General features: G+C 43.2%; 1 pseudogene; it reads right to left on the bottom strand.

The window, feature by feature from the left end:
• Positions 1–3612: 3612 nt before the first annotated feature.
• Positions 3613–8844, bottom strand: LOC112549571 (annotated as a pseudogene).
• Between the last annotated feature and the right edge of the window lie 398 nt (positions 8845–9242).

The raw sequence follows: 9242 nt of genomic DNA, 5'->3' as shown, positions 1-9242 counted from the left end.
CTGTTCCTCCCCTCCCCACCTCCCGCCGCTGCTGCATCAGGCCTGGCCCCGCTCCTCCCTTCCCCCCTCCGTCACATCAGGCCCAGGCCCACTCCTCCCTTTCCCCCCCACATCGCCTTGGGCCCAGAGCTGCTCCCCCCCGCCACCGCTTGTGGTCTGGGCCCACTGCACCTGCTGCCACTGCCTCCAAGGAGCAGTGGGGGTGGGGGCTAGGCCAGTGCCGCTGGCCTTGTCCCCCCCATGCTGTCGCTGTCATCACTGTCTCCAGGGAGCAGGGCCAGGGGAGGTGAGGCCAGTGCTGCTGGCCTCGCCTCCTCCCCCTGCTCTGTCCTCACCAGGACGGTGGTGCTCCACCACTGCCTCCTGTCCAGAATGCTCTTGGAGCACTCTGGTTGTTTCAGACAGCCAATCAGAGTACAAATAAAGCATTATGGACATACAGACTAAGGCTTTATAATATTAGAATTGACAAAACAAGATTAATAGCAAAGCGTAATCTTATGGGATGGGTCTTGACTACTGCAAAGTGAAGCTGGCTAAGCTTTCAGTCTCCATCAGCATGGGTCCTCCAGATGGTTCAGCAAATATCGTATAGAAATCCAAGGTCTGAATGCAAACCTTTGATTTTTATATCCTTTCTTGATCATGATTTCTCTGTGTGCTTTGGCTGGGCCCTGGCCAATCAAATGCCAAAGTATTATTTTACAGGGGTTTAGGTTGTAGCTGTGTTTGTCTAAGGATATAGGCAGGCAAAGTTATTTGGGTAAATCTAATATATTTTACTAGACCAACTCAAATAGTTGGAAAGTTCTTCTTTGCAAGCTTTTGGGTATAAATACCCTTCATCAGGCTGAGGAAGGATCTGCAGTTGAATGTGCAGGCAGATGCTTCCTCAGCCTGGAAGGGTATTTATATCCAAAAGCTTGCAAGGAATAATTTTTCCACCTATTTAAATCATTATCTTAGTCCTGTGGCTTTTAGTTACTGTTTTCTGGAGACAGTGATTCATGTTTGCCCAGCATGTTAACAAGTTTCATTCAGGTCCGCTCAACACATTAGGGGCAGCTGCTTCCTTGTTTCTTGTTGACAAGTTTCAGCCATGTATGCTGAGGGTCCCAAGCTCTTGTAGCTGCCTAATCCCTGTCAACAAGTTTTTAGTCACATGCTGGTGTCAGTCGGATTTTGCTGGTTTTATCCTTACAAGGCCCGCTTATGAGACAAATAATTGGGTAAAAATTGTCTACCAGTTGTACAAGGGAATGTGCAGCCCAATGTAGACAGATGGGGCACAGCTGGATAGATGGATGTGACCAGGTAACCTCAAAAAGTGTCTAGCCCACTGAGTTCTCTTCTGACTGTATAGTATACTTTTCTATGATTATGGGAAGACATCCTCCCTTATAAAAAGACAAAAAGGAATTGAATGCACCTCTCAATGGAACATTGATCAATATGTATATACTACTCAGAGAAAGGCTTTGCTAAAGCATTGGCTGAAGTAGGCATAATCCGTGAACCTGACTGCATGAACTCCTTACATAAGGAAAACTTAGAATATGGTTAATATATGGGCTAGCTGTGCACACTTGTCATGAGATGGGAGGAGGAGATGGCTGTACAAAGTGCAGAATGGTCCAGTACCAGAATGATAAGGCTGGAATGGGAATACCCAGATCAGGATGTGGAAAACGTCCATGGTACAGGACAGTTCAAGATATTCAAGGCATTGGTGGAATGTAATATGTGATTTGTTTTCATGCCCTGTGAAGGGCATGTATGCATTAGCACCTTGTCTGTCAGATCACAAATGTGTTAAAGCTGTACGTTGTAGACAATAAACATGGCCAAGCCTTTGCCACCAAACTGAGCCTGTATTCATTCTTTAAAACAAGGTTGGTGTTGGGATCTCCTGGCCGTGACTTTTTGCACTGCAGGCCCTGAGATTTCAACACTGAAAACACATCAATAACACCTGACCAAAACAGCGACGATGACAGATACGTGTTATTTTGCCCACTGTCTTTCAATAGTTTGTCAAGATATTCTTATATAGAGCCCTTCTCTTCCTCTTTGGTCTTCCCAAATTCCCCTGCTAAATGAAATCAATGCACCCATACAGGAAAGCCTTATAACCCAATATACAACAACTTCCTGCCACTGAGCAGTCACGTATACTATTCATAACTTTATTGCATATCAGTTCTGCTTTCATCTCGTTGTTTGATAACATCATTTCTGTTAGGTTATGAGTATGTGATTGTCAACGGAGGCTTGCCAATATATAGTAGGTGAGGATCTGCTCCCTTATGCATCTTTATTATATAAGGAAACTCTATTTTAAGCAGTAGAATTTCTGAAAAATACTCCTTTGAAATAACTTCTCATCATTCCTTATCTGAAAGTAAAATTATGTATATCATCACCTGCCAAGTTTGGTCCCAAGACTAAGCACAATGCATTCAGTTATTACTGAGTGAAGTGAACAGGAAAAAAATTGCCAGTATTTTTTCCTGTTCAAGTTTTGTGAGATTTTAATGAAATCATTAAAAAGTAAAAACTAATTCTGAATTAAATTTCATTTGAGCATTTAATTTATGTCTATTTAGTACTTTATATGCTCTTTATGACCATAGTAGCTAAGTAACTCACAATCTTTAATGTATCTTCACAACCAGTGGTGTAACTAAGCAGGGGAAGAATGGCAGCTGCCCCGGGCGCCGACTCATGGGAGCCAAATAAAAGTGGCTGCTGCTGGCAGTCACACATCCCCAATCATGAACTGAAAGTCACCACATCTGTGCCCAGCCTCATTCTTACACTGTTACCCACCTCTCTCCCTTTAGGACAGGGAAGTGTGTCCCCCTAGATAGGGAAGTAAGCCACAGGGAAACAGGGTATGTGTGACACAACATAGCGCTGTGTAGAGCTACCCCACTTCACTCTGAGTAAGTTTAGTTTGAGTAGCAGAAGCAATATAGCTGTGGTACTAATTATTAAAATAAGTTTTGACTTTACAGCTCATTTTTACTTTTTGATGACATGCTAGTGTAAAGAAACAAAATAGGAAAGGTATTGTCCGCATAGGTTAATGCGTCTTTACTGCTTCTGCTACCAGAGCTAGCTTGTTCAAAGTGATTTGCCCGAGGTAACACAAGAAGTCTGTGGCAGAGCAAAGAACTAAACCTGGGTCTCCTTTTCTCCAGATTAGTACCATAATAGCTGGTGCATCCTGCTTCAAGCACTGATTGAAAAGTCACATCATGTATTAAAAATATTGTAAAATTAATGAAAGTGTAAGGTATTAAAAGATTACTTGAGGACATTTTTTTTTAAGTATAGTTTTTCAGTCAGCTCCATGTTGCCTGCAGGATTATGAAGTTGCACATCTTGGAAGAAAACGAATGCAGAGTGCTGCATTGCACAACTCTGTACTGCTGCAGTTGGATTTGTCCTATATGTACAGATTATATACAAATCTATGAAGCGTTAGAAAATCATAAGTATGCAGATCCATAGAACGAGAGGCAGGATTTCTGGGACTGTTTCAGCTTGTCTCAGTTTATCGAGTTCTGCAATGTTAAAGCCAAACCCTGCTTGCTTTACTCACATGTGTCATTTGACTGCAATAGGAGAATACATGTGTGAGTAAAATGAGCAAGTTTTAACCATACAACTGCAAAACTCCATTGATCCAAAGTTGGTTAAAATTTAAACAAATATATATCCATTAATGTAATGCTAAGATTACAAATTCAAAATTAAATTCAAAATAAAACAGATCAATAGATGGACAAGTCAAAATGTTTGTATAAAACAGGGGTTTAGGTTGTAGCCATGTTGGTCTAAGGACATAGGCAGACAAGGTTTCTTGAGTGAATTTGATATCTTTTATTAGACCAACCCAAATAGATGAAGAAAAGTTATTAAGCAAGCTTTCAGGTTCAAAAACCCTTCATCAGGCTAAGGAAGTTTCAGCAGTTGGTGTGTGCTCTTTCTGGATGGGTAGGATAGAAGCACCCTGCTTTGATTCCTGTTCCACCAGACATGAGCACTGCTATTTCTACTCAGACAGTTGAGGGAGTCAATTGACTTAATTGTTGATTGTTCTATACCACGGGTAGGCAACCCCTGGCATAGGTGCCAATGTGGCATGCAAAGGCATTTTGCTTGGCACGCATGCCTCAGGGCAGATGGCAGGAAGGGGCCAGGGCTGCGCTGTCACAAAATGGATCAGGCCACTTATGGTTCCCCCACCATCCACCTCTGCCACACTAACATCCCCTCTGGTTCCTCTGCCATCCACCCCTGGCATGTCAACATCTACATATTGAGGTTGCGGGTGTTTTTGGCACTTTGCCCAAAAACATTGACAACCCCTGTTCTATAGGTGTTATTTTCTTGCATACTACATTCTGGTGCAGCCAACACCTGGAAAAATCATTTTTTTCATTCTACCTTGCTAAAAGCAAGGCGCGTTTCTGATTTGGGGGTGTGTGGTATGCAAGAAAACATGGCGCATTGTCTACACACTTACTTGCATTCAGGAATTCTGGAGAACTAGGCCATCCTCTGCCATCACTGGCTACGAGAAGGTAAACGAATAGAAGTTCTGCAAATTTCAACTGGCAAATTTTCCTCTCTTGTTTTTCATTCATGGTAGGAGTATGGCTTGCTCGTTTCCATATAAGAAACTGGGATTTAGGCTCCCTAAACTAATGTCTCTCCTTGGATTCATGTGCAGCTTAGGAGATTTGTCCCTCAGCTCTATCTTCTCTTGACAGAAACTATGTCTTGCTGCTCCTTATATAGTTATCATATAATTATCCTCATATTATACAAAAGTGCTTCAAGATCCTGCATGTACACTTTATGACAGTAGGAGGAAGAAGTCTGTCAACTTACAAGTTCTCATTGTGTTGGGAAATAGTTATATTTGTAATATTGGTTTTGAATTAGAACCTCTATTTTGTAATAAGAACAGGCAATTGGAAAAGTTCACGCACGACTATGACAAGACGAAAAACACAGAATAGTCCTACTGTGGTGGGACAATGGAGTGGCTACCAGCAGAGCTCCTGACTTTTATTGACTCCGCCAACCTAAAGCGGGTCAGAGCATGGGAAATCCTCAACAGAAAAATGGAAACACCAAATCTGTCACATATTGCTTTTTAAAATGAAATGGTCTTACAGCCAGGGAACCAGTGGCCAGAAACAAAGACACCACTGGTGAAGCAGGTATGGGAGGGGTTTTTGCTTACCCCCTCAAGGGTACTGGCCACACACCCAAAGATATTTAGGAGTGATTGGGTTTCTGAGGCAGCATTGCATCAAGGGATTTATTGTTTTACACAGACCTGTAACTGTCTATGCTAGTTAAGATTAGAATATGTGTGTTTAAGTAGTTTCTATGCAAAGCTTGTGTTTCCTGTGTTAACTATGTAGGGTACATAAGTGGCTGAGCTGGAGAATTCTAGAGGAGTACGCATCTGTGAATGGGAAGTCTCAGCACTGGTCTTTGAACTTGAGCTGTTGTACTGTGAAGTCCCATGTCCAAAGGAAGTATTTCAGATACAGGAATATTCACTAAAGACTCGGAGCTAGAGTGAGTATCTATCTACCTGTTTGGATGTGGGTGGCTTGGAAGTACACAGCTTCAAAATGTTGGGTCACTATCTTGGGACTGTCTCCATGTGGAACATAGCCAGGACTGTGACACATTTGTCCTACATTCCCCTGCTCTACCACTGAGCAATAAAAGAATGTTGTGTAAGGTATCTTACAAATACGAGTCACCTCAGATACACTCCTTGTCAGGTACTGTTCAGTTGAACAATGTAGATGAAGCCTGAGACATGAGAAGGAGACTCTGAACTGCTGACAAAATAAAGTTTTCTTAAAATGGGAACATTTTAGCTACTGGCTAATTTGTACTACAAATGCAATTCTGATTTAGTAAAGCAAGGGTGGTGATATTTTAACTATGGAGTTTTCTTTTTCTACTCAGGGATTAGGAGTAGATGAAACTAATTGGGAAGGTAGGAGACATCTGATGGAGGTAAGTATAGTGAATATGCAAGTATAGTAAGCATAGTGAACCTCTTTAAATATAGAACCAGCTTTAAAAAAAGGCATTGGTTTGAATTCCCCATGAAAGGAAAAGAGAAGGGTAAGAGAGGTGCTTAGGCAGGTAGGGAGCTAAACACTCAATTATTACTGAATTTAGAATCCATGGGAGCTCCAGTGATACCCCCTACTGTATAATTCTTGAGATTACTGAAATATAACAGTGGAAGCTGTGACCCCCACTGGATAATTCCTGAGTTTCTTGAAATGAGTCTAATACCCAACAGAGTTACTTGCACTGCTGCAGAAAGCTATTTCTGGTCTTTTATTTGTTAGAAGAGAAACTGGATGTGATGGATTTGGAGCTGCCCTGTGATAATTTATGAATACGGTATGTTGGCCTGGTTATTGGGATGCTTTCTGTGTGGATACCTGGGTTTAACTCATTAGGGGTTGGTCTGGAATTAGGTCAACAAGCCATATTCTTAAATTATGACAAAGCAGTTCCAAAACTGTCACACAAGAATTCCACACTTCCATTACAGTCATACTGCCAGAGACCTTGGGGTTTTTCAGGGGCATAGATCCAGTGTTGAGATACAATCCTACAATGCTTTTTCACACATTGTCCTGATCTCCTCCTGATTCCCCTGTGATCTTTTGACATTTCTGAAGATCCAGTGAGGCTTATGGGTAGGATATGCAACAGTTCCATATCTGGGGTAAACCTGCTTGTTAGTTAACAATCAGCAAACATTTTTTTGCAGAGAAAGGAAAATGTAACTGAAATCTCCACATGGTTAGCTCTCTTTGGTTAGATTTTTCCATAAAAGGGTCCATGTGACAGGGTGGCTGAAGTACCCTGCTACAGGAACATGAGGACGAATACAAAGAAAATAAACTTACCCGGAGATGCCGAAGAAACTGTGCTGAGCCAAGGAAGGAAAGATGCTGCACCCTGACTAATTAAGGGAACCAGCTGGGGCCGTGGCAGTTCAGAGGCTGCCGCAGCAAGCCCAGCTACCGGAGTTCGAGCCTGGGACAGGGAGAATGGTGCAGCAGCAGAAGAAGAAAAAAGCCGTGGCAAAAAACTTAAGAGAAAAACAGCTGAGTCAATAAAGCAGTGAATCAGATGCTGCCACAGGGGACACAGCTGGTGGGAAAAGGAATTTAAAGTGATGCCCAGTGAGCATCCAGGGTTGGTTCAGAGAAAGGGGGAGCAAGGCAAAAATAGAGAAGATGGCAAGAGACAACGGGAGAAGGAACTGACCCCGGGGTTTGGAGGAAAGCCCCAGTCCCCTGACTTACCTGGCGAGAGCCAGCTAAAAGGAAGAGGAGACTGCTCTGTTGTTGAGTCCAGTCCCAAGAGGTGGAGATAACCGCTTTGGGATCCGAGAGGAGAAAAGAGATAAGAATGAGATTACAACCCAAGGAGGAATAAGTCTGTCCCGACCCTGAAGGTAAGGGCAGGATTAGAACTAAGAGGTGGCTGTCTTGGGACCTGTACAGGGAAGAACGGGGCAAGCAGCCAACTTAGAAGAGGAACCTCGACGAAGGAGTCCATAGAACTAAGACCGGACACTCAGTCCAGTAGACAAGCAACAACAGGCCCAGAACATCTGGTATGGTTAGGGTAGGGTATGAGGATGGTGGAGCGCTGCAAAGATAAGCCCACCTCCTTCTCCCAAAAGTGTTTGGCACCTCTCTCTCTAACATCAAGGAGTGGCAGGAGATTTTTCGAAGGACAGAACACTACTATTCCAGCAGAGAGAGAACCCAATTTCAGATGGCACACCACCAACCTCTTACAGTCAGGTTCAAAATAAAGTTTAAATTTGAAAATATGTTTTTGGAAATGCACACAATAGGCCTGTGCAAATAGGGAAGTATTTGATTGAGATTCAGATTCAAATTTGGCTGATTCGTAGCACAATGATTCAATTCAGAGATTTGGGTCACTGTCCCGAATTGATTCGGCCGAATTGGCTTCGAAAGATTTGGCACCGATTCAAAGATTTGGTAATTTGGCCATAGACTTGTCAGGGCTCCCTCCCTTCTGAGTGGGGAAGGTGAGTAACCCACAGGTCACATGCCAAGGTCAAAGCAACAAATATAACTTTTATTGCAAGTAACAGCAAAATGGTCTAATGGCAGCAACTCAATACAAGAGCTTACAAAACCGCTAGCGCGTTGGGCTGGAGGAAAGGCACTCCCCACCCTGTCATAAGTCATTACCTGACTTGTCTCGGGAACCCCACCCTGCGTCCAGGGTGGCGAGATGGTCTCCTTTATCGGGTCCTTAGCCTTGTCCTTCCCCAAAGTGATTCCACCAGGGGCCTAGTTCTCATGACTTTTATACTTTCACTCCCACTTCCTATCTCTTTGGGTTCTCCAATCAAAGTACCTTCTAGCCTTATTACCTTTTATGGCTTAGAGCAAAGCTATTGTTTCATGCTGCAGTTATTTTGAAGTTCCCCCGTTGGGTCAGGCAAGAGCTGTTCCGCTTTCCAGAGCCATTGGGTCAGGTAAGAGCAGTTCCTCTTTCTAATCTTACCTAAAGAACAGCAGATGCATTAGTTCATTATCCCATGGCTCTCTGGGATGCCAGCTTAGCCTCCTCCCAGAACCCTTTTTGCGACGGGCCTTACAATCCCTCCCTGACTGGTTGCATCTGCATGTACTCATGCCTATCAAAATTATGTAGGGTTACATAGCCATCAACATCGTCCATCAGGCCTTGCACTCGCCCATATAATCTTCTGGCATAGCAGGTAATCATACACATAAGGCAGCATAAGATAGCAATGCACACTGCAAAATGATAACTACTGGATGTAGCGCAAAGTTCATCAACCCAGTCCAGGTGGGGCTATAACCTAAGAAAATATCATACCAATGGTGTCCAGACACTGATTCTAACTCAGCAGTTAACTTTAAAAGTTTTCCCTTCTGATGTATTATATGTAGGCTTGCCTGTTTTTCCTTATTCAAAGCAGTAGCAGAACTGCTAATTATCTTCTCTAATTCCTCCAATTTCCTCCAATAGGTAGGTTGCGCATAAATATGTCCTCCACTATCTACAGTGGTAGCATTGCAACGGCACTCTCTAACAGGGGCCTGGGAGACATTCCCTTTGTTCCAAGTTACCAGGGTCACTGAAGCAACACGTAGACACCC

This window comes from Alligator sinensis, unplaced genomic scaffold (assembly GCF_000455745.1).
Source record: "Alligator sinensis unplaced genomic scaffold, ASM45574v1 scaffold74_2, whole genome shotgun sequence".
NCBI classification, from domain to species: domain Eukaryota; kingdom Metazoa; phylum Chordata; order Crocodylia; family Alligatoridae; genus Alligator; species Alligator sinensis.
The sequence above is the reverse complement of the archived record's forward strand: the minus strand, read 5'-3'. Positions and strand labels throughout refer to the sequence as shown.